Consider the following 26807-nt stretch of genomic DNA (forward strand, 5'->3'; position numbering starts at 1 on the left):
GTATGTAAATTACTTTTACCCTAATACCTTCTCTAGCTTTTTCTATAATTGGATTTTAAAAATTGAAAGTGTATACTTAAATTTCTTATTCTAATAGGGCGATGAAAAAGTGTAAAAATATTCCCAGCAATAAACGATATGTTGAAGGGTCCATTGCAAAGTCGTATATTGTTTATGAGTCAGTTAGGTATGTTATGGAGTATATGACCAATTCACGGGATGGAAATCATAAATTGAAGCGTGTGGCCTTTCTGGATGAAGATGGTGAGTACAGTGATGAAAGGCATTTGCTCGATGGTAAGACTGTGACCCTAAGTGTTAAACAATGGATTCAAATACGTAGATAGGTCCTATTTTGACTAGACGTCGAAAAGCTTGATGATTACTACAGGTGTGTTTTTTTTTTCACACATTTGGTTTCTAAACCTATTCTAGTACTTTACATGAAAATACTCATGCGTAATTGCATGAACGATTTGTAGTGAATACCGCTCCTTATAATCTCGTGGTAGAGGAAAAGGGGTTACAAAGTCAGAAGTGCAGATACAAACATATTTCATTGTCTGGTTATATAACAAGGTATTGTTTAATTCATCCATTAGTTAAATAGGAAATCTAAAGTTAGTAATATTAGCTTTCTAACTATCATCGTTTTACAGTTATTGGCTGCAAACGACACCAAGAGTGACTTATGGCGATTAGTTGAAGGACCATTGCACCAAGCTAAAATGTATAGAAAGTACTGCATCAATGGTTTTGTCTTTTCTACTAGGTCGCATGACGAAACAGTTGCCACACAAGATAGTGGTGTTTGAATGGAGGCAATCACTTCGTTTATGTCAAGTAGGAAAGACAATAATCCAGTAGATGCATTGACGAAGTGGTATGGGGTTATTGAACAAATATTAGAGCTGGACTATACAGACTTTCAACAAGTAGTTTTTTATTACAATTGGGTGAGGGTGGAGGACAAGACCAATGGCTACAAGCTCTGTCCAGACTCTAATTTGGTGTTGGTCAATCTTAATAAGATGAAAAGTGTTGATCAGTACTTTGATGAGCCGGTCATTCTCGCTTCCGAAGCTAGTCAAGTGTTTTACTCGAAGGACTTGAAAAATCCTAATTGGTCGGTAGTCATCCATTCACCGAAGCGATTGATGTGTGGAGTTGACTCACTAGATGTACCAACTGTTTTCCAATCTACCCTTGAGGACCAACCTAATTTGAAGCCTTTGATGAAGTGCTTAACCTGATTGTAATTGTTGTAGTTTCCAAACTATAATACAATTTTTTGCTTTAAAGTTTCTAGTCTTAATATGTATGCTATTGTGTATATTATTATTATTATTATTATTCATTTTGTTTGTTGTGTATCTCTCTGGGGTTTATTAAATTGGTGGTATGTGTGATAAGGTAATGAAATACTTTTTTTTTTATTGAATTGTGTATATACTTTTATTTATTCTTCTTTCTCACCTTTCATGACTATATTTTTCAGTACCAGACTACTAATAGACTATTTTGCAATATATGTTAGGATTTCATTTGAAATGGTATTAGGTCAACCACAGCCTAGTGCATCTACACCTTCTGGTTCTGCCTCACATCCATGACAACCTTCTACTTCAGTTTCACATGCATCTCAGCCTTTAGGCGACATGCAAGAATTAGAAAATGTTAAGAAGTTACGTGTATTGATTGATATTGATGGTGTTATCGTTGGTGATAATGCCTCCAGATGGAATACTCGTGCTGGTAGTCTCATTCGAGCTCGTACCCCAGTTAGTTACACTGATTGGAGGCTTGTACATCTTGACTTCAAGGATAAGGTTTGGAATGCCTTAATGGTAAGGTTTACCTCTGATATTTTTTTAATGCATACTAGACATTTTGAGTTCTAGCTTCATTCACATTACTATATAACTTGTGTTTTACAGCGTGAATTTGAAGTTACAAATGTCAACCAAGCATTACCTCGTTCACATGCAGAAAAAAACTTTTGTACTAAGTTTAGATATGGAAAATGGGTCTTGAGAAAATATATATTGAGTAAGTTTGAGACGTTGGAAGAACAAATCACCGAATGCCCAGATGGCACTGATCCAAATCATTGGGAACAGTTTGTACTATATTAGAACACTCCTGAAGTGATGGCAAGAAATGCGAAGAATGGTGAGAATATAAAACTAAATGATTCTCGACATACACTTGGGTGGGATACGTATGCCAACATGTTGCATAAAATGGTAGGTGTCTTTCCATAAACTTTTAAATTTTGATTACGATATGCTAACAATTATTTACCAATGTACATGTAGAATAAACAAAATCCTGACAAGATACACGGATGGGTAGACAGCTGGAAAGCAGGACATGAACGTCGTAATATAACTATTTTGGAGAGCGCTCGAGCCCGTTATGTGAGTTTGCATTTCACTTGAGTTCCAACTATAATTTTGTTAAGTCTTTGGCATAGTATTTTCCTTTGTAAATGATGCACGAACTAGTGTGTAGGTTGTTAGTTCGTTACTTTGTTATTATAGACAATTTTTTCTCAACTGATTTACCTTAAGTTTGTACTAACTTGTTAGTTTTGAACTAATTTTCATGGAAAACACTATAGGAATTGGTGGAGGCTGCTCAAAAGAAAAGAAAAATTGCAACTCATCTTGATTTTGATAATGACGAATTGAATGAAGTCTTAGGAGCGGACAAAAGGAATAAGACTCAAGAATAAGCTCTAACCTCTCTAAGAAGCAATTAAAACGTACAAGTATTGCGAATGTGATGTTAGCACAAGCAAGGTCTTCATCAAATTCTGAATTTAAAGGTGAAATGAGTGAGATGAAGTCCTCCATAGCTAGAGTTGAGGGTGCGTTGATGGTGAGTTTGCCTTAAATATAAAACTTATTGCTTTCATCATATATATAAATCTTAGTTTTGTCATTCATTTTGTCAGGATATGCTTAAGCTTGTAACCAATAATGGAATGTCGAATAGTTAACCGCCGCGTGGGGATACAACACCCGAAACTAATGTTGGTTCCAACTCAGTTCGCCATTCATCTCAAATGCATTTAATGAATATGTTTAAATCTGCGAACCCTCCAGTGAACCCTCCTATGAACCCTCCTGCGAACCCTCCTGCTGAAACGTTGAGTCCACCTCTTAAGGTTACCTTATTATGTAGAGATGGTGTTCCGGTTGCTAGGGGATATGTTATGACAACCACCGCTAATATTTGCATGGTAGAGTCGTCCTTGGAGGGGAGAAAAAGATCTACATCCAGGAAGTCTTGGTTCCCAATGCTCCTATTTATGATGGGCCTCAATTTGGCTGCTCGGACCTTAGTGATTTTGTTGAAGGGGGGCCTTTGATTTGCCTTGAATCAAGGTTGCAGTATGAGTAATCTATTGTGTGGGATATGCAAACTTCATCTATTTTGGTTTTTTGAGTATGTTTTTTGTAAGTAATGGTACGAGCCTTTTGCAAGATGTAAGAATGACATAACAAACTTGTGCACTATAGCTTGTTATGATGGTATGATGGCTAGATGGTTTATAAGAATGTTATATTATGAAAGTTTTTGTGTTTTTTGCAGGTTGAAGAGATAACAACCCCGTTTTTAACTCCGCCAGTGCAAAGTAATGAAATTCTTTGCACTGCCGGTCCCATGCCCGGATAAACCAGGTACAGTTGCCTTGTCCCTTGAATTTAAGTATCAGAATCTCAATTTAGAATATATTTTGTTTTCCCTTTTTAGGTCATTTGGATAGCTAAAAACAGTCTCGTTTCGTGATAAGAGCCCAAAACTGTAGTTTTAACCCTGTAACAGTCATACTTTTAGACCAATTATGTGAGTAATAATTAAGAGTTAACACTGATTACGTGTTTTTATGCATTTCAGGCTTCAAAGTCCACTATGTGCAGAAATGTGCCACTTTAGTGAGATAAAGGAGCAAAGGTCGGTTACTAAGGAGTTCCGTGACTAAAGGCCAAGATTCAAGAAGACAAAGCCTTTCTAAAGCCCGATCAAAAGCTGAAAAGTCGAATCGGGCAGAAACAACACACAAGTCAGCAGAATTTCCGAAGGTCGTATCTTTGGACTCAGACCTCGGAATGGGGCCTACCTTATGTCAAAACGACCGGCTCGGAAAGAGCTTTCCAATGGTCCAAGCCTTGACCCAATCAGAGGAGAAGAAGTGGACGAAAAGTCTATTGAAGCCAACTATAGCTGAAGAGGCCTTTTTGGACTAAAAGAATTGGGTTTTGGGCCTGATTATCTGGCCCAAAACATGGCTCCAAGCCCATGCACGATTTTTGGATCTGAAAGTATAAAAAGAAAAGCTTAGCTCTTTGTTAATGGTAGATAGGGTAGATAGTTAAGGTAGCTAGTTAGACCTAAAACTATATAGAATTCTAGATCTAGTTTTCAGTAGAGTAATTAAGTTTAAGTTCCATTTTCAATTCTTGTTTTAGATTAAGTCTTTGAATCATTGTTCTTGATTGATTAGATAAATAAGAATAGTTATTTTTGTCAATTTCGATTCTTGTCAGTTACATTTGTGTTAGATCTGATTTCATTTATTACTGTTATTCAATTCTTAGTTATTAATTAGATTTTAATTATTGTTTAAATTAGATTAGTAAATTTCAATTCTTTATATTATGTTTAGTTTTAATTTAATCGAAATGATTAGTAATGATTCTCGCTAAACCTCCATTAGAGGGGTTGAGAAGCCTTGATGAAAGCTTGATTCCGATTATCGTAGAGTCGTCGTAAATTCCTTTCCACTCTAGAAACGATTAGTTCACCATGAGAATGGGTTTAATCGTTCACATGCTAGTTATGAATTGGTAGGAATGCCCTGTGTTGATAACCAAGATCATGCTGAAGTTGAGAGCAGCTCAGGTGTCTGATAGGTCTTACATCACCCTACACCGAAATCCTCGCATCTATAAGGAGTGTATCCAACGAGTTTGGAGGTTGCCTGAGGATAGGGTAGAGGACGAGGAGGATGGTGGAAACGAGAATGCAGAGGAGGATGGAGGAAATCAGAATGCCTCGGAGGATGAGGAGGACTTGACTTGTTTTGATGCGGATGCCCTGGAGAGGTGTTGGTTAGATGCAGAACGCATGGCCGTAATTCATTGTGGCATCGCGTTAAACTTCAACACTATCTGCGAACCTCCGGACTCGACAGGCAACTATCCATCATAACTTCGAGATCTGTACCCAGAGAGAGGATGAGAGGTGGGAACAGATGAGGGCCTAGCTAGAAGCTCAGCGCCAGTTCCGGACCGACATGCTTGCACGATTCCCACCTCACGGGGATTCTCCTTCTGAGGACACACCATCGAGGCACGAGCGTCGTCGCCGAAAGACGAATGGTGCTGGCCCATCGGGAGCTCAGGAGCCATCTCCGGACCATGTGCCCTCCGCTACCAGTACAGGAGTGGTTAGGGATAGTATCGTTTGATATTTCTATTTCTATTTGTAGTTTGATTATTGCCATTTATTTTAATGTAAGTTTTATTTCCGTAATTTGAATTTTGTAGTGAAATGTACTTCGAATGAAAATTTTAATATAATACGGTTATTTTCATTATGCGTGGTTGTTTACTATTGATCCCACCTTCCCAAATTGTTTGGGGGTGGTTTTATCTATTCCAGCATTATTTTTATATGACCCTCGTCTTAGAATTTATTGCGGAGTCAAGATGAAAATATAGCCATTTAGGCATATCTATGAATAAGTATCATTGTAGGATGAAATCTCGATTAAATAGGTAGATTCTATCATAAATTCAACCTAAAAGATACTAGGTTTGTTTTAGAATCAAGAAAATGAGTTGTTTCCGTTTTCGGGTTTGGAAATTTTGGTATTTCCGAAAACTGCCGTAAAAACCTTTTGGCAACTTCCCGATCCGTTTTAGCAACTTAAAACCTATATAAACTTCCTACATTCTACACTCACAACTCACACTACACCTAACCTCCATCACTCACCTTTCACTCCCACGATTCCCACGTTTCGTCTCATTTTCCGAAGTTTCAAAGAACTCCGAAGCACTTCACTGCGCTTCTAGAGGAGCGACTTCGCTCTGCAATTTTTTTCAGATTTTTGTCGAGCGCGTCACGCCAAGGTGAGCGCGACCAGCCAAACACTGAATTCCAAATCTTCGAGGCGCGACTCGCGACTTTCGCGTGGACCAGAAAAATTCTAGTTTTCTGCGGGTAGTTTCCGGATCATTCGCAGCTATTCCAGAGCGTAATTTTGAGATGACATCTCCAACATTGATACCGGAACAGTCTTTCGAGGATTTGTTCCAAAGCACTACTTATGGTGCTTGGTTTTGCGAAGCGATCACATACGTTGGCTAGGAGCCGCTTATGGTAAGACCTGATGCACTTTATTCTCCAACACTAGCATCTTATTTTTACGATAACTACATTTTCTTTGAAAGACCAGATGGAGAACAAGTGTTCTCCATCAACATTGATAATGAACCAATGGAAATTACCAGGTTCTTGCTAGCATTTGTTCTTGGACTTGCTATGCCCGCTGAAATACAAGACCCATGGTGTTATTGGGTAGATAATATGTATGTTTATACTTATGAGTTTTTGCATGAGCCCTATGGGGCAGGCATTTTCCGTGTCGAGGACCAAGGGGAATATAACGTCGCCTTTGGTAGCCTGTCCATGAACATAGGAACTGTTATGTTTTGGATCATGCTAAACATTTTAGGGGAATGGCGTTTTTCTTCTGTGAATGATGCCACTTGCAGCGTCTTCCTTGCTTTAGCCACGGGACGTATGTGTCATGACCTTCCCCGAACCTTGATGTCTAGTTTAGCTTGATCCCATAGCATGAGCATAAGTTCCTTCTTATGCCTGTTCTAGTTTCCCGTATTATGCTATGTTTCTTTCCTGTTTTTTGTACACGCTTCACGGATTGGATTACGATCGACACTGTACGACCCACCAATAGTATTATTCGATCTTTCCGTGCAATGACTTGGAAAGGGTGGAGGATACAACCTCATCAGGTTGCACCCTACACCCCGTCAGACCAAGTAGCACTTAATAGGTTAGCAATAATAGATGATAAATGGCGGGAAGCCTGGCAAATTATCATGGCATGGCAGGACGCAAAGGAACCTCACTTCTTTATGGAAGAAGAGGATGAGGAAGATGATGAGTAATGCGGGAGATAAGGTAAGTTTTCATTCTAGTTAGTGTCTGCTTATCTCCCAAGCAATTTCATTCTTGTTAACCCCATAATGGGTAGAACTCGTATAGAGTTGAGTCAGTTTTTATTTCCTATTTTAGCACGCGTTCTAACTTTTATTTTGCGGATGTTCCCCGATTTCACACGCTTCAATGGTATTTTTCCTACCCTCTTTATTTACAATACTTTGAGGACAAAGCATGCTTCTTGTTTGGGGGGGGGGGCATAGAAACACGTGTAGTTAAGGCATCTGTTAGGATATAGATAGAGATAATATGCATTTGTTTTCTAGTTAAAAATTCAAAAATATAAATAAATAAGTTCATGCTATACACTTAGGAATATTAGTATTGTTTTCCTTCTCTATGCTCTTAATAATCTAGAAGTCTCACGTAGATTTTGCATTAGAATAATTTTTAGAAACTTAGGTTAATATATAGTTAATAATCTTTGTATCTATCTATAAATATATTACATGAGTATCGATGATTGTTAGCAAGAAAGTTTCTCAAATCTAGGCCGAGAGTACTTATTCTACAAATCTCGTGAGAATATAGCCTAAAGCCTTATATGAGCTTAAACATTTGAGAAATGACACAAGGGAGAAGTAAAATCCGGATAGAGAAATCACACGCCCACTTGCTTGATCACTATGACATATCCTAAGCGAGAATTTAGGCCCTCTTTGGATCGATATAGCCGAAATTCAAACCTATGAATTATTTTCCGCTAGTCGCCCCTCGAGCCTTTTTTTTAGCCTTTCATAAACCACAAATCCTTTACCCCTGTTACAAAACAAAACAAAATAAAAAATTCAACCTACCCAATTTAGATAAGTCTGAGAATAGAATGAGGAAGAAAGATGAAGAGAAAAACCTGTGTAAACAAAAGTTAGTTAATTGCTTCAGAAAATAAAGAAAAGAAGTTTCCATCCAAAGAAAAGAAAAAGAAAAATAGAAATAAAATAAAAACTCCAAAAATAGATTAAAAGGGAGTCAAAAGCCAAAGAAAAGAAAAAGAAAAAAGAATATATATATATATATATATGGCTAAGGATGGAAACAAAGTATAGAAGCAAAAGAAAATAACAAGGTTTTCTCTAAGTCACATAATATGAAGACTCTATTATCTCAGACTTGTCCTTTTGAATATCCATTTCCTTCCTTCTTAAACCATCTCCTAATCCCCGCAACACCTAATAAAGACCTCTAGCTCAATTAGGAATAGGTTAATGTGATAGTAAGTGGCAGATGTGTTTGATCGACTCCGGCTTCCTTGTTGTCATTGAGATTGTAAGGTAAAGTGTGCCCAATCGCACAATCGGAGTAAATTTAACTCGAGTGGAAAAATTAGAGTGTTGTATCTTAACTATTATTGTGAGAACCTACTTAAGGACGCTATCCCGAGTTTCATAAACGAACCTGCTAGACATTTCATAGTATTACTCATTGTATATATGTTTATTGTAGATGATTGATTATTATGCATATATTAGCTTAGGTTTCGACTTGATTACTCTATATGCATTGCTAGTGAGAGGAATAGTTAATTTAGAGCATGGATAAGGAAACAATAGTTTTATTTCTTAGTCGTTGTAGTATAGATGAAGTTTGTGAGTACCTTCACTGGAAAACTCTCACGAGGCTATAACTCGTCAACTAGGGAATTCCTAGTGGTTTAAGGCCTTGTTGCATATGGTCAATGCAATCGCACTCAACGAAACGAGAGTAGTTAGAACTCCATTTTTGGTCACTTATTCTAATTTCTCATCTTTGCTTGAGGACAAGCAAAATGCTGTTTGGGGGTGGTTTGATAAGAGCCCAAAACTGTAGTTTTAACCCCAGTAATACCATACTTTTAGACCAATTATGTGAGTAATAATTAAGAGTTAACACCGATTACGTGTTTTTATGTATTTGTGCTTCAAAGTCCATTATGTGCAGAAATGTGCCACTTTAGCGAGATAAAGGGGCAAAGGTCGGTTACTAAGGAGTTCCGTGACTAAAGGCCAAGATTCAAGAAGACAAAGCCTTTCTAAAGCCCGATCAAAAGCTAAAAAGTCGACGCGGGCAGAAACAGCACACAAGTCAGCAGAATTTCCAAAGGTCGTATCTTTGGACTCAGACCTCGGAATGGGGCCTACCTTATGTCAAAACGACCGGCTCGGAAAGAGCTTTCCAATGGTCCAAGCCTTAGACGAAAAGTCTGTTGAAGCCAACTACAGCTGAAGAGGCCTTTTTGGACTGAAAGAATTGGGTTTTGGGCCTGATTCTCTGGCCCAAAACATGGCTCCAAGCCCATGCACGATTTTTGGATCTGAAAGTATAAAAATAAAAGCTTAGCTCTTTGTTAATGGTAGATAGGGTAGATAGTTAAGGTAGCTAGTTAGACCTAAAACTATATAGAATTCTAGATCTAGTTTTCAGTAGAGTAATTAAGTTTAAGTTCCATTTTCAATTCTTGTTTTAGATTAAGTCTTTGAATCATTTTTCTTGATTGATTAGATAAATAAGAATAGTTATTTTTGTCAATTTCGATTATTGTCAGTTACATTTGTGTTAGATCTGATATCATTTATTACTTGTTATTCAATTCTTAGTTATTAATTAGATTTTAATTATTGTTTAAATTAGATTAGTAAATTTCAATTCTTTATATTATGTTTAGTTTTAATTTTATCAGAAATGATTGCGTAATGATTCTCGGCTAAACATCCATTAGAGGGGGTTGAGAAGCCTTGATGAAAGCTTGATTCCGATTATCGTAGAGTCGTCGTAAATTCCTTTCCACTCTAGAAACTATTAGTTCACCATGAGAATGGGTTTAATCGTTCACATGCTAGTTATGAATTGGTAGGAATGCCATGTGTAATTAGGGATTAGGAGTAACCATATTGTTCTAAGGGCGGTTCATTTCGGATTCTGACGATTAAATGGATTAGTAGGATTAAGTCGAAGTTAAGGTGGAATCAATCCCCTCTAACTCCTTATCATAGAATCAACGTAGCATTCCCATAGTTGTTTTGATAATCGACTAGTTGCATCTTGTGGGTAGTTGCATCGTAGTCTAGTTGCCACTTCGTAAATCTCTCATTAGACTTTAGAGTTAAGAGTACTTATACGTAGAGAACATTAACATGCGGAAGGACTAGGAGTGGAACGAATCACTCTACTCCACTATATCTCATAGGATTGAGAGTAGAAACTTTGATAAACAAATAGGCATATAAGATAGTTTTAGTTTACTTACGTTTTGAGTTCATCGTTCATTTCATAGGTAAACTATCATTTTATGTTTTATCATTTCGGTTGTACATTTCTTGGATAATTAGATCACACGCCCCCGCCCGTTTTTTATTTCCTTTTAATTTTCTAATTGGTTTGCCTGTCTTTCATTGGTTTTGATGAAATGTGAAAAATGAAAGAAATGGGAAAGTGGATTATTAATTACACAAACTGAATGTACCGTAATGTGTTTGATGAAATATTGGAACTTGTTTTTTGTTTGCATTTTCTTGATTGTTTGAATCCTGCTAGATGATAACATTGTTACCATTGCTTATGGTAACTACTAATTATCATTAAAACCAGTGGTGTTCTACGCTCATTACTATACCCTTACTATGTATAGATGACTTTTGTATACATGACATATGATTGCATTTCTTATCTTGGTGATTTTCACCTCTAACTAACTTTTCAACTTTACAAGCAGGTGCTAGGTTCTCATTTAAGACGAGTGTCACAATGTGTTCCTCAGAATCTGCGGTGTCTTTGCCAGTCTATATTGGTGTTGTATTGTGCCAGCCTCTGACTACTCTATAATTATAGGCTTTGTACTGTGCAACTGATCCATTGAAGCACAGTTAAGTTTCTAAATATCCTGATTTTGAAGCTTATAAAGTCGATTTACTACCATGGTCAGCACTTCCAAAAGAGAGAGATGGAGAGAATTTGTTGCAAAAATCCGAAGTTAAGTTTTTGAACCAAGTGCAAGGGCCAGAAAGCATTGCTTTCGATTCGCTTGGTCATGGACCATATACTGGAATAGCTGATGGTTGTGTCATTTTTTGGAATGGTGAGTAAGGATGTATCAATTTTAATGAATTAATTACGACTAGCAGAGATTGCACTTAGAACAATCATTATTCTGTGTCACGTCAAGTGATTCTGTAGGTCATTGAGTAGTTGCTAGTTCCCATTGAAGTGAAACTTCCCAATAGATTTCTATGTGGAGTTGCTCTTAATTTTGTGACCATTTTCGTTTCCATGGTGTACATGATGACTTATATCTGGAGAGCTACATTAGCACTATTGGAGTTGATTTTGTAAGCAGTTGTTACTTATGCAAATATTATTATTTTTTCATTTTTTATTGTAGTAATTGATTGATGCAGAATTGATTAAACATGTTTCTTATAGAGTTGTTAGAGATGATAATGGGAATTTTAAACTTGATTGCCTTGCTATTGGGAAACAATTTGCTGCTAAAGAGATTTCAGCTCAGGTATAACAAGTTTCATATATGTTTTGTACTATAATTTTAGTATAATTTGTGCCTAGAATGTTTTAGTATAGGGATAGGAATGTATGCCCAAGTGGTGATTGGCTAAGATTGGTTATTTTGGGGTATTTTTAGATTATGCCCACTTTCAAGTCTGTGAATCAATTATCTGTAGTTTAGGATGAAGTCATGCTTATGTGGTATGGTATTATTAGGTCTTGAGAAAGCTCGTTGACGGTGCGTTGAAATTTTTTAATGATAAAGTGACTAAAGTTGTAGTTACAGTACCAACATACTTAATGATTCTCAGAGGACGGCAACAAAGGATGCAGGTCATATTGCAGGGCTTGAAGTTCTGCGTATTATCAATGAGCCTACTACTGCTTCTTTGGCTTATGGATGGCTTTGAGAAGAAAAACAATGAAACCATTCTTATATTCAACCTTGGAGGTGGTACCTTTGATGTTTCAGGTATTGTCAAGTGTTAACTGAAAATTTATTTTATGTTCCATAATGTCTCTGAAAAACTGATCCTTGTGATTGTTCCTTGTGAAGTCCATTAGCATATATTGGGTATAACTGTGAAATGCTGTCACAAGGCAAAAAAATAGATAGTAAAGTTGTGCTACTGATTTCTAAAAAAGTTAACTTATCATGTTATGGATTTCAACCAATAAGCTTCTTCCTGATTGGGCCAGAGTAATTTTGGACTTAGTGTTATACATAGAGAAAGAATCTTTCTCTCAACAAGTTGTTAAAACTAAGCATTTTGGTTTCGTTGCACAGTGCCCAATTAAAGTGGGTCTGAAAAACCGGTGTAGGCCAGCCTGGTGGTGGCATGATTGTTGGGTTTCCATTTTGAAATTCTTACTTAAATACTTGCCTACTTTTATTGCAGTCCTTGAGGTTGGTGATGTAGTATTTGAGGTGTTATCTACATCTGGAGATACACATCTTGGTGGAGATGACTTTGACAAGGTTTGTTCGCATCTGTTTACTCTTTTAGGTCTTAATTTTAATAATGTAACTTGTGATCCTCTAGTAAGTAATATCAATGTCTTTAATATGAACAGAGAGTTGTTGATTGGCTTGTTTTGAGCTTCGAAAGGGATGAAGGTATTGATCTTTTGAAGGACAAGCAAGCTTCTCTTCTCACCTCACCAGACATTTGAGAAAGCCAAGATGGAGTTGTCATCTTTGATGCAAGCTAATATCGGGTTTGTTTATTGTCCTTTTGTTTTATGTTGTTTCTGTGTGTTTCTTGTTCGTTATTGCATTTGTTTAATTTGCTATTTATTTTCTTTTTCTTGTGGTGATCTTTGCTAGTTTACCTTTCATCACGGCAACTGAATGCCGATGGACCTAAACACATTGAGACCACCCTTACTAGGGCCAAATTTGAAGAACTGTGTTCGAACCTCATTGACAGGTATATGACTTTCTATTTGTTAGAGTGTGATACACCATATTGTGTATGTGTGTGAGCGTGACTATGAATACTGGTACACAGTAATATCTGTTTATTGTAGGTTTAGCTGGTCTCGCTACAAAATATGAGAAATTATTTTTTTTTATCAGCAACCCATCAGCAACAGTTTATAACCGTTACAAACGACTTTTAAATTATTTATTTTTAAATTAACTAACAACTTTGCAACAGTTAAACACCATTAGTAATATTTTTAACAAATTACTAACGCGTAAAAAGCATTTGTGAAATCAAAAAACCGTTGCAAAGGTTTTAAATTTGTGTACAAAATAGTTTTAAAAAATGTTACAAATCATTATTGCAACGATTAATAAGCGTTGGAAATTTTTGTTTACAATGGTTAATAACCGTTGGAAATTTCTGTTTGCAACGCTTATTAACCGTTGCAAAAATTTCCAACACTTTACCCACGCCATATTTGCAACGCTTAAAAAGCGTTGCGAAAATTATTAGCAACGGTTTTTTGCCGTTGCAAATAGCCTGTTATGGTGTAGTGAACGTTCTCCTGGTTCTTACAATCGAGTTCAAGAGAAATAGGATGATGCAAAAATCTTCCCTTTTAGTTTGTAGTACCCAAAGTAGATGAAGGAGGGGTTTAGAGATTTCAGATGTTTTTGAAGTTCTAACCACATTGTGGGCTAACCAATGGTGTACAACTTGTTGATTTTGCTACAATGATCGCTGGAGAACAACATGGTTTCGGGGGCTAAGTTTGCCATAAAAGACAATGGCAAGCATTAACTGCTTAACGGTGTCGAATATCGTTATCTGATGATGCAGCTCAGGGTACGTCATTAGTATTTGAAGGATCTCGGAGATAATTTCCAGAATCAATTCAAACTGCCGTCCATTGGCTCGGAAGAAGAATTTACTGTTTTTGAAATTGATATGTCTATAGAACTTCATTCATAACCAAATCTTTGGAATAAAACGCTTCCGAATGATGTAAAAGCGGCATCCATCCTCTTCGTACAATTTCCATGTCAAAGTATGGATGAAACATGCCTTCATGAAATTTTTTAAAAAAAAAAATCTCGGCCACTATACCTCTTGGTGGATTCATTGTAATATGAATTGAGGGAAGAATGGAGAAGTTTGAGTGAAATGTATATGGCGAAAGATTTCAATCTTATAATAATTTACGGATCAGGATGGAACGAATGGTTAGATCCGGAATTAATATGTGGACAAGACACAAGTGAAACATGTGTTGTTGCCACACATAATTATGTAACAGTACGTAGCAAGTATAGGTATCCATAATAGGTCTTTTCATGTCAGATTCCCAAAACAATTAATGAGGTATTCATAATATTAGAAAATATGGAGGAAGGTTTCACATGGCAATTAGACCAACACATATTTTCTATCTTGAGTTGTCAAATAGGGTATTTAAAGTCACGTCCCTAAGACTGTTACTGAGGTATGCAAAGAGATAGAACGTACGGAGGGGAAGGGGCCACAATATAGTTAGACGTACACGTAAATTCTGAATTGATGTAGCAAACCTTAATTATGGAAGATGGATAGAATTTATAGAGTTGCGTGCGTGGCATTTGTTAGGCCTATCGAAATAGCGTGCGTGACTTGCTATGAACACAATGAGTCGAGATTGATTTATTTTTGCGAGTTATTGATTTTGTTTATTTGTTATGGGTTTTATGATTTTTTTATGTTTATGATAATGTCAAAATACAACTAATACACACAAATATTAAATAGGGAACTTCTCCATTTAATACGTAAACTGTACAAATGTTTGAGAATTATTTAACACACCATACTAATATACAAAGCGACAAAGGAAAATAGAGATGTAGGTTACATAGATCTAGATATTCTGGAGGATGTTATGCATGATTAACAGTATTACAATGATAAATACTATTATCAGGAAGACCTTGAATGTATTCTCACGTTGCTACTTTTCGAATTTCTTGATCAGATCCATTATGTTGAAGAAGATGAGAGTTGGTGAAGATAAATTTGTGGAGAGTGAGGGGATGGGATGAGTAAAGGATGGTGAGGCGGGTCGAAATTTATAGCCAAAAATCTGACCGTTTGTGGATTAGAGTACATAATCAAGTCATTGGGCCTAGTGGGGTATCAGACCATTGAGAATACTTTGGATTAGTCTGATGGACTTACTATTTGAATTAATCCGTTGGACTTAAACATTAGGCCCAATGCATAAAGCAATAGATTAAGATATATTTATAGAAAGAAAACAATAATCTTATAACGTAAATAATTTCTCATTTGATTCGTCTCCATATACAAAATTTTAAGAAATTAAGCAACACACCATTTTACATTAATATAAAAAAATAAAATAAAATGCAATTACGTAATGACATAAATCATTATTAAAATAAAAGGAATAAGGCTGCTACTGGGAATCTTTAGGGTTAGCTGAAGATGAACTAGGATTACGATGACGACGTTCCTGACGAGCTCCCAAGGTGGCCAGCTGATCCTAAATATGCTCTAGAGAGTGCAACACCTATCCCTAAAATTGGTGCTAGTTGGCCATGATGATGCGCTGAAACCGGCTTTGACGAGTACGCATCTCCTGCTGAAAGTCACCCATGGAAGTTTGCATATGTTGCTGGAAATCACTCATGGAAGTTTCCATACTCTCCTGGCGAGTAAACATTTCGCGCATGCCAGTGTTTATCATGCGTAAAGCTTCCATAGGGTGACGCATTTCTTGCATGTCATCCTCATTAAAGCATTGTGATGGGGATTAAGGAGGGGTAGGCACGTTAGGGAGCTCTGCTGCTATGCGCTCTGTCGGGTTCCAGTGATTCAGGACATAAGTCTAAAAAATGCCAAAATTTTCAAACGGCTTTGTGTCAATAAAAGGAGTAGCATACTGGAAACCCCAATGTAGCACAATTTGAGTGACAAGTATGGCAAGAGGTGCCATCCTGGGTTTGGCATGTGTAATGATAGTGCAGAGGAGTTCCACCGTACATAAATTTACCTTGCATTCCTGTAGAATCGACAATAAGTGAAGAAACGTCTTGTTGATGTCAGACGTCTTGGAAGTGCTAATCAGGTTGTAGGCCAACCACTGAGTCACTACTAGCTGGTTGCGACACAGAGAGTGTTGGAACGCAAATCTCGAGGTCTCATTGTATTCCCCCTCGATTAGCGTGTCAACCATTAGGTCATAAAACCTTGGGTACTCGGATTGCTTTAGCGTTGGTTCATTGAACGGGATTAGAATGCCCGTGATTTCTGAGACTAATTCCAATGTGAGTTCACATTCTTCTCCATCGACCGCTATCCAAAACTCATTCCCCCAGAAACTGCCATTGTTGTAAGACTTGAAAACCAAATATTGGGAGTAACACTCCTCATTTTGATGTAGGAGATACTCCCATCCTCTATCCTCAATTTCCTCATAAAAAAATGGGTGGAACATTCCCCATTGTAAAGATTGGAAAATTTTCGCTCAACTGTTATTCGCCTGTTCTGAGCCATAGAGAGATGTGTTTGACTCGCGTGAGGTGGATGTGAGGTGAGCAATGTAGGGGAAGGTGCTGTAGGAACACAATTGGATTTGGGTTAGTTTAGGTCGCGTGCACGAGTCGAATTGTAGGGATGGGTATTGCGTGTGCAAGATGGTAGAGCTCGAGACCAGATCCGGTTTTTAAGGAAGGAGAAAAGCCAAACAGTGACGCGTGGGAGGGAATCGCGTGGGCTAAAAATCTTGCGCACGTGAGTTGGGTCGGGTTGAAATTTTTTATCCAAGCCCAAATGAAATATGGAAATGACCAAAAGGTCCAGGAATATGCGAAACGCGTAAAATGGAGATTCCCGATTCGTTTGAACTCCAAATTTGACAAATGAACTACCAAAATGATCAGAATTAAAAATGCCATCTAATAGTATATGACAAGTTCACATTCAAAATTGTTTTTGAAAAAGGTGGAAGAAGAATTAACAAAATGTGAAAGGGTTGAGTCCTATGGGAACAGAACTCAACCTATATTTTTTCCCTAAATGTACAAGGGAAGAGTAACATGTTTGCAACACTAGACGGCCAGAAGACTCTCCATGTAAAATTTAGGCAACTATCATGCCGGCACTAGAGCGAACCCAATCCAGCTAGACTGTTGCTTAACTTTTATGTTTTGAGGGCCTAGGGTGTAGGACGGTACCATCCTTGACTGTGTGAGGGGGGCAACAGTCTAATAATATTACCCTTATTACATATGGTATAGCCTCAAACTGCCCCGAAATGAACTCAAGTAGCCAACATCTAGGGGTTGGTCTAGTGGAATCCATTGCCCATATCCAGAGTAGGCAACATCCGATGTTGAACACAAATCTCGTTGGGCACAATGATAGTACTAAAGAGAAATGGAAAAAAAAAACAGAATATATACATGTTGAGTCTTTTAACGTCAAATCCTCAAGATGATTGTGAGTCTTTTAACGTCAAATCCTCAAGATGATTGTGAGTCTTTTAACGTCAGATCCTCAAGACGATTCCCAACCTGTGGGAGCAATGACACGGTGGGAAAGTTTATCTTGCTCAGCTAGTGTTAGGCAAAAATATACCTTATATCAGCAAGTATCAGATAGTAATTGAAGACCTATACTGAAAGGAGTTTGACAACGCATACACCACCCCATCCTTCATGCACGTTGTTTACGAGCAAAAGTACTACGACTATTACCTATTTGTGATGAGTGATACTTACACCAAATTATTAACTGAAGTTCACGAGGAAGAGAATAGAAAAGGGAAGAAGGAAGGAGGGAAAATTTTTGGTACCCATTGTTTACCAAAAAACACGTTTGCTCGATTATCAGAAGATATTTATACTCAGTTATGAAATAAAGTTGTTATGGACTATGGTTCCGGTGCTTGCAACCACACACTCTAAGAGATTTGAGAGAAGAAAAGAAAAGAGGGCCTAGCTACCAAAATGGTGTACTTCCATTTTTTTTTAACACATGGAATTAAGGAAGTACACCAGCGAATTTAGTAGTCTCTGTAGATTGGATCTTGGAGAAGAGTCTTTTTGACATCTGGAGAGCGTAACTCATGATAATGTTTAAGGCGTTGGCCATTTACTTTAAATTTGTTATTATCGTTTAAATTCTTTAAAGAGATTGCCCCATAAGGGGTGACAGCAAAGACAATGAAAGGACCAAACCATCGTGTTCTCAATTTTATTGGAAAAATGTGTAATCTTGAGTTGTACAACAAAACTTTTTGAACAATTTTTAAATCTTTTCTTAATATGTGCTTGTCGTGCACTCTTTTTATATTGGCTTTATAGGACTTCGATAGATCATATGCATCACTCCGAATTTCCTCAAGCTCATTTAATTGCAATGTTCGCTTCTCGCCTGCCGCATTTATATTATAATTGAGGCTTTTGATGACCCATAGAACACAATGCTCAAGTTCAACCGACAGATGAGAAGGTTTCCCGAAAACAAGGCGGTAAGGAGACATCCCTATGGGTGTCTTAAATGCCGTTCTATATGCCCACAAGTCATCAGATAATCAGAGAGACCAGTCTTTCCTAGATGGATTAACTATTTTTTCTAAAATTGACTTAATCTTTCTATTAGAGACTTCCACTTGGCCACTGGTATGAGGATGATACGGAGTTGCCACCTTATTGGTGACTCCTTATTTCTTTACTAACAACTCAAAAAATTTATTACAAAAAAGTTTTCCCCCATCACTAATGATAGCTTTGGGAATACTAAAACGAGAGAAAATATTCTCTTTTACAAACAAAAAGACAGTCTTATGATCATTAGCACGACATATCATTCCCTCAATCCATTTTGACACTTAGTCAATAGCTACTAGGATGTAGAGAAAGGCATGAGAATTTGGAAAGAGACCCATGAAGTTGATGCCCCACACATAAAAAATTTCGACAATTAGAATAGGATTTAAGAGCATCATATTACGTTGAGTAATGCGTCCGAGCTGCTAGCAGCAGGTGCATGTTTTGCAATGCTCATGTGCATCCCTAAACAATGTTGGCCAATAAAAACCACATTGTAGAACCTTGGCCGGAGTTTTCTTACCACTGAAATGACCACCACAAGATTGTTCATGGCAGAAGGATAACACGTCATTGTGTTCCCAGTCGGGAATGCAACGGCGTATTAGTTAGTCTGAACAATACTTGAAGAGGTTGGGATCATCCCAGAAATAAAATTTCACAGTGGAAAAGAACTTCTTTCGGTCAGCACGAGGCCAAGATGAAGGGACTTCCTTAGTAAGTAGGTAATTTACTATATCAACGTACCAAGGAGACAAAAAGACTGAGTACAAGTGTTCATCAGGAAAGGAATCACAGATGGATTCTGGATCATTATCGACATCACTGACGAGTCGTGATAAATGGTGGGCCACATCATTATTGAAAGAATTACCATATATGGAGAAATTGTCCATGAATACTTCCATAAAATGTTCAACCATATCACTGAAAATGTGAAGCATACAGCGTTGGAATGTACCAGGGGCATTGCAAAGGCCAAAAGGCATTCATTTATATGCAAAGGTGCTAAAGGGACAAGTGAAAGTTATTTTTTCTTGATAAGCAGGATCGATTACAATTTGAAAATAGCCTGAATAACCATCACGAAAATAGTAATATGCATGACCCGCTAAACGTTCAAGCATCTACTCGATAAAGGGAAGTGGGAAGTGATCCTTACGAGTTACCGCATTAAGTTTGTGATAGTCATAAATATTCTCTATTTCACTGGGATACGAGTGAAGATGTATTCATATTTATCATTTAACACAACTGTATTGTCAGACTTCTTGGGAACAACGTGGACTGGACTTACCCAAACACTATAAGAGATAGGGTATATAATACCCGCATCGAGTAACCTTAAAACTTCCTCCCTTACCACATCCTTCATAGTGGGGTTTAGACGACGCTGCAGTTCAGGCGACATCTTTGCATTTTCTTCAAGATGTATGCGATGGGTGCACACACTAGGGTCAATGTCCTTAATGTCATCGAGAGACCATCCAATAACAGAACGGTGTTGTTGAATGACATTAGTTAAATAGGATTCTTGATTGTCATTCAATTGGGATGATATGATAATTGGGTGACTACCATCTAGATTAAGATGTACGTATTTTAAATCCAAAGGAAGAGGCTTTAAGTCAGGGGTGGGAGAGGTGGGGATTAAAGATTCTTGAGGAAAGTCATCTTCAATAAAAAAAAAACGGATTGAGGTTCTTCAAAATCGCTCGTCGTCACGGTAGTAGGGTCAAATAGTGGTATTAACTCTAATAACGCGTTAACTTCCTGAGTGTAAGAGTCAACATCAAATTTGGAAACACTAAAAGAAAGAAATTAGTGTACTTCAGCATCTGGAAAAGTGTTTGTTAAATACTCTTGGACAAGGCTGTCAACCATGCTAACCTCACCATCAATGTCCACCTCTGGGTTTTGTTTCAATAACTTGAACACATTTACCTCGACTGAAAGACTTCCGAAGTACATGGTCATGGAACCATCCCTACAGTTTATGAGGGCATTAGTAGTTGCTAGGAAAGGATGCCCTAAGATGATTGGAATGGAGTCACAGGCAACTTCTGTATCCAAAATGACAAAATCGATGGGATAGTAAAAGTCTTGGACTTTTACGAGGAAGTTTTCCACAATGCCTTTTGGATATTTAATGGAATGATCGGCTAACTGCAGAGTCATGTTGGTAGGTTTAAGCTCATGAAGACCTAGCTATTTGAACAAGTAATATGGAAGTAAGTTCACATTACCTCCTAGGTCTAGTAGTGCAATAGCAGTATATTTGTCTCCCAATGTGTATGGAATGGTTGGTCTACCAGGGTCCTTGTATTTGACAATACCATTAGATTCAGTGATGGAAGAGAACTGTTCAGTGAGAAATGCTTGTTGATGAACATTTGTTCTCCTTTTTGTGGTGTATATATCTTCCAAAAACTTTGCATGTTTTGGAAATTCCTTGAGGGAATCGAGAAAAGTTAAGTTGATTGTCAAATTCTTAAAAGTTTCTCATATTTAATCAAAAAAATTGTCAGGTTTATTCTTTGCCAAACGGGTAGGAAATGGTACTTTAGGTCGGAATTTAGCAAAAGGATCCGCTTGTTCGTTTCTCAATTTTTGAGTTGGTGACTTGGTTGGAATTGGTGCTTCCAGCATAGGTTCATTATCAGAAACAGATTCATTGGAAGTTCAAGTTACCTTTGGTTGATCATCTGGCATACGTATTTGATTGTCTATGGTTTTGCCAGATAGAAGAGTAGTGATTGCATTCACCTCACCCTGGTTTGGAGTATTTGTACCAGGTACGTGGCTTAGGGTTTGGAACTGCTTGTCTAGGAAACACGCTTTTCTGACTCTTTTCCTGCACTAATTGTTGAAGCGATTGTTGGATAGATGTCAGTATTTGAGATTGTTGGTTCATGTAAGCCAAGAAAGTCTCACTCATCTTATCAGTAGCGAGTTGCGTAGGTGGTGCAATAGGGACTATTTCACGATTATTGCTGAGAAGTTAAGGATTATAGCTATAATTGGGATTGGCTGGAACAAGACTACGGTTGTTTTGATAGTTAGAATTGGAATTACTTGGAAACTGATTTTGATTTTGTTGGTACTGCTAATTATTTCCTTGACGGTATGGAATATAGTTGGTAGATGGTCGAACAGGTGGATTGGCGAAACCTGGAGGAACCATCTGTTGAGTATTTGGGCGCCAAGCAAAATTCGAATTCTGTTTCCAAGGTGCATTAGGAATGTTGAATGCACAAGCCTCTTCTGACGGTTGGGAAGAGGAGGCATATAACAAGGGACAATAAGCATCAGGATAGTAAGGACTTAGACAAATAATACATGAGGAGGTGGTAACGTTCATGACCTATTTTAAGAGTTGATCGTTCACTTGAATTGCGAGGGCATCTACTTTTTTAGCCAGGGATTCTATCAGATTTTTTAATTCGGGATTGATTTTGACCTCAAAGATAAATGTAGCTTTTGTAACATTGTCCTTAAATGATCTAGAAGAATCAGTGTTACCCCGATGTGTACCTCTTGTTGTTTGTTTTTCAAGAAAATTGTACGCCTCATTAGCTCCTTTGTCCATGAAGTAACCGTCGTTCATTATATCAAGTGTTTCTTTTTGATGATCGGAAATTCCATTAAAGAATGAACGAACAACGACAGTGGTGTCGAGCTGATGATGAGGATATTCTAAAAGAAGATTAGTAAATCGACTTCATGCTTCCGTAAAGGATTCATGAGGATTTTGGGGAAAGAATTGGATTTTCTGAAGCATTTCAGTAGTTTTCTTCTGAGTGTAAAATTATACCATGAAAGCTTGCACAAGTTTATTCCTTGTTTCTATAGATTGCGGATGTTGTCTTGCTAGCCAAACTAACGCCTTATCAGCTAGAGTGAAAGGAAACAACCTTAACAAGATTTGTTCGTTAGAGATGGATGGATGATGAAATGTGGTGGCTACTTGCTGAATCCTACGAAGGTGATTGTACGGTTTCTCATGGTCTAAACCATGATAAACAGGTAACAATCCAAAAATGTTGGGCGAGATTTGAAAATCACCAGCAATATCCTCGAGTTTGATGCAGGAAGAAGGTCATTCCTGTAAGGCAGTATAGAAGTCTGAAAGGGGCATCTCAACTGGTGGAGTAACGTCGGCCATAGCTAATGGAGTTAATGGCGAAAAAGGATTTTGATTATTTTTATTAACAGATGAAGAACTTTTCTGAGGTGAAAACTTATGCAATTGCCTATCGTATTTTCTCCATAAGTATGTTCAAATTCCTTACTATGACCAGACCTTAATCTTATGTAAGCACAAAGTTGAAATTTGAGGCACAAAAGGAACTTATCTGTATATGAATTTTATCATTTAGATAAGCATTAGAAGTGATCAACGTAGGCCTACGCTGCTGCTAATGTAGCAGTGAAGCGAGGAATATGTGTGCATAAACCAACATCCAGGTCACATGAGAGATATGAGGGAGGTTTTCCGTGCAAGTACGTTCCTTAATTAGATAACCCCAATCTTTCAAGTTTCCTAGACACCAATGGAATATGCTTATTATTATTATTTTTTAAGTGAAAATTTTATTGGTAATGATAACGAGGTTTACAAATGATTAGGACAAGCGTGCAACAAGTTGCGTTGCAAGTCCTTTCTGAATGATAAATCCTATCCTCCTAAATACATACTAGTTACACCTAGTTGTTATTATTATGTTATTGTCCATAACGAATGAAGTTAATGGCGACAAGGGATTTTGATAATTTTTATTAACAAATGAAGAACTTTGTTGAGGCGAGAACTTACGCAATTGCCTATCGTATTTTCTCCTACGATAAGTATGTTCAAATTCTTTATTATTACCAGACTTTAATCTCATGCAAACATAAAATTAGATCTGAAGCACAAAAGGAACTTATTATTACTTGAATTTTATTAGTTTCTTAAGCATTAGAAGTGAACAACATATGCCTAAACTGCTGCTAACGTAACAGTGAAGCTAAGAATACGTGTGTATAAACCAATAGCCAGGTCATAGGAAAGATATGAGGGAGGTATTCTGTGCAAGTACAGTCCTAATTAAGGAACCTCAATCTTTCAAGTTTCCTAGACACCGTTGGAATATGTTTAAGATTTATGTGATTTTTTTTTTTTTTTTTAGTTATTGAAAATTTATTCATAGGATAAAGGCACAAAATATATATTATTATTATTAATTATTTATGTTTTATGTTTTATGTTTTTTTTTAAGTTAAGTAAATTGACTAAATAGGCATATAAAATCTAATCGTGCAAAGATAATATACTCAGATGTAGCTAGAGACTGTAGCATGTGAAGATATTCTACTCAGACGTATATAAATACTAATAGGAAAAAAGATGTATCATCTATAAATATTTCTATACGAATAGGAAAATACACATCAGTAATACGTATATGAAGGCTAATAGGCAAATATATATTACATATACGTATATCTACGCTAACAAGAAAATTAAAACTACTCATAGGTATCTAGATATGGTAGCAGGCGAAGATATTCTACGTATGCATAAATATACTGATAGGCAAAGACGTAATACGAAAAAACTAAACAGGCAACGTATTACATATAGACTAATATACTACTCGTGTTTTGCATAATAATTTGATTTTGTCAATACTTAGTGAGATTGCGAATGTCATATAGAGAGCAGCTTCACCCCGAAGGGTTTATAAACAACTTACCTAACTCAGATTTTAACCCTCATTGGAATGTTCTCCTTTTTCATGACAAAATCAATTTATTAAACAAGAGAATTTACCTATAAGTAGATAGATACTAAACATGCAACAACGTCTACTTATACGTATATATAAATATAACCATGCAAAATATAATCACGGGCATGTATATATATATTAACATGCAATTCAATATCACTTAAATATATATATATATATATATATATATATATATATATATATATATATATATATATATATATATATATATATATATATAAAAGGCATACACACATGATTCATATATATTTATAACCTAATACGGAAATAATAGTCCATTACCTATGACATAACATATAAACACATGTGAATCCTGCAAAATAATATTTTAATAAATAGAACTTGTAAGCTTCCCGCAAGTCCGCCAAAGAAATGAAGCCGTCGTTTCAACCTCGTGAACGTCTTGAACTCCTGAAGTTACTGGACTAATTCAAAACAGATATCCTGGACTTTGGTAGTGAGCTTAGGTAGCTTTGTAGATGCTATTCCAGGCCCGAGTCAAAGGTAGGTATGCGAAACAAAATAACAGTACGGGATTAGTAGCGAAACGTGAAGAAAATAAACACGAAAATCAACTCAAAAATGAAAATTGATAGGTATGGAAGGGTATGAGTAGGGGGGGCGGGGAGGTTCCCTTTGGAGATATTTCCAGCTTGTAATGTATGGTCCTTGCATCTTTAGGATGGCAGCGACGCCATTTGATGTTAGCACTTTGATGTCTCTTATGAATATGAAAGTTTCACAATCTTCTACGTAATAAAACTCAATGATTTACCTTACTCACATGTTTCCGTTGGTATTGTTAAAGTAAGGGTGTTCGTTCCAACCTTAAGACGAGAATGATGTCACAACTGGAATCCTAGCACCTTAGAGAACTAGGTGAGAAGGGTTTTGAACTTTTTACTTTTTACTTCCTACTATAGCTTAGCATGCAAGATAAAAGGAAAAAAAAACTAACTTTAGTTGTTTAAACAAGAAACTAGAGAGAGAGAAAAGTAAAGGTTTAATCCTACTCATGCAAGGTCCAACTACATATTTTTAGAAACAGATCACTACCATCTCAAATCCATTTTGGGTTCATAGACAAACCTAAAAACGGACTTAAGATCGATCCTTAGCAAGATTTACTCATCTCTGAGTCCATCTTACTAGCAAGAGGAGTTGAATTGATATTTCATCTCTGAAATATCATTTCAACTCCTGGATTCATTCAACTCCAGCCGGTCAATTTTAAAATGATGATTCCACCAGAAGCTCGCGCACGTGAGTCATCCCATCATCACATGGGTAGCACGCGCGACCTGATCTGGAGCTCCAGACTCCAAACTTGGTCGGTCTCTATCATTTTTGTGATAGGTTACAAAATGACTTTTAAGTAACTAAGTAGTGATTTGGAAATCTAAAACGTAGCCTGATCTTCACATGAGAATCATTAACCCTCCACCTTAGAGGGTTTTAGCTCATGATCATTGGATTCATATGATATGTTAATTATGCTATGATAATTTAAGAAAAGAAGAAGAAGAAGAATATCAAGTGCTGATTTTACCTAAGGTAAATGCTGATTTTTATTTAGAACACAAGTTTCCACCATTAAAGATATTACAAAACTTAACTTAAGCAAAGAAATGAAAACATGCATGTATGAATGAGAGTGAATCCAAAAATAGCCCATGTCAAGGGCTTTCTCTCATTCTCCCACATGATTCACCTCCCACCATTACTCACATTTAATTCTATCTTATCTCCAAATCAAACAAAGCCAAAATTAAACACTATTTGGCACAAAAAAGTCTAACCAAGGTAATAAATACATGTAAGGTGTCAATTTGTGCCAATAATTTGGCACTTTTGTCTTGACTTGTTCCATGATTGATGACTCATCCCCTCTTGTAGGCCTGCAACGTGGGTCCATGTGTTGCGTCTAGTGCTGGGTCTGCAAGTCGATTTATACAAAATTTGGCATGAGGTAGAGCTTGTCGCATTGATTGTCTTGGAAGCTTACTTGCCAGAATCGGAGTCTAGGTTCAAGAGGTATGAGCTTCGGAAGGTTGATGCTTTTTTGTAGGTAATCCTGTTCTGACTTGAAATCATCCAATTGGAGTTCATGGGCTTTACGCTGGCTTCATTTAGCTTTGCATGAGCTAAATCGGAAAGCTTCATGTAGACACAATATTCCGTGCTTAAATACTAGCTTTGTCCTCATTTTTACGTTGATTGCTCAAACTTGCAAAAGCACG

At 36.9% G+C, this 26807-nt stretch overlaps 1 pseudogene; it reads left to right on the forward strand.

Annotated features, from left to right (window-relative positions):
• The first annotated feature begins 2787 nt into the window (after positions 1-2787).
• LOC147496197 (stromal 70 kDa heat shock-related protein, chloroplastic-like) lies at positions 2788-26635 on the forward strand (annotated as a pseudogene).
• Positions 26636-26807: the final 172 nt, after the last annotated feature.

This window comes from Coptis chinensis, chromosome 5 (genome assembly GCF_015680905.1).
Source record: "Coptis chinensis isolate HL-2020 chromosome 5, ASM1568090v1, whole genome shotgun sequence".
In the NCBI taxonomy this organism is placed as follows: Eukaryota; Viridiplantae; Streptophyta; class Magnoliopsida; order Ranunculales; family Ranunculaceae; genus Coptis; species Coptis chinensis.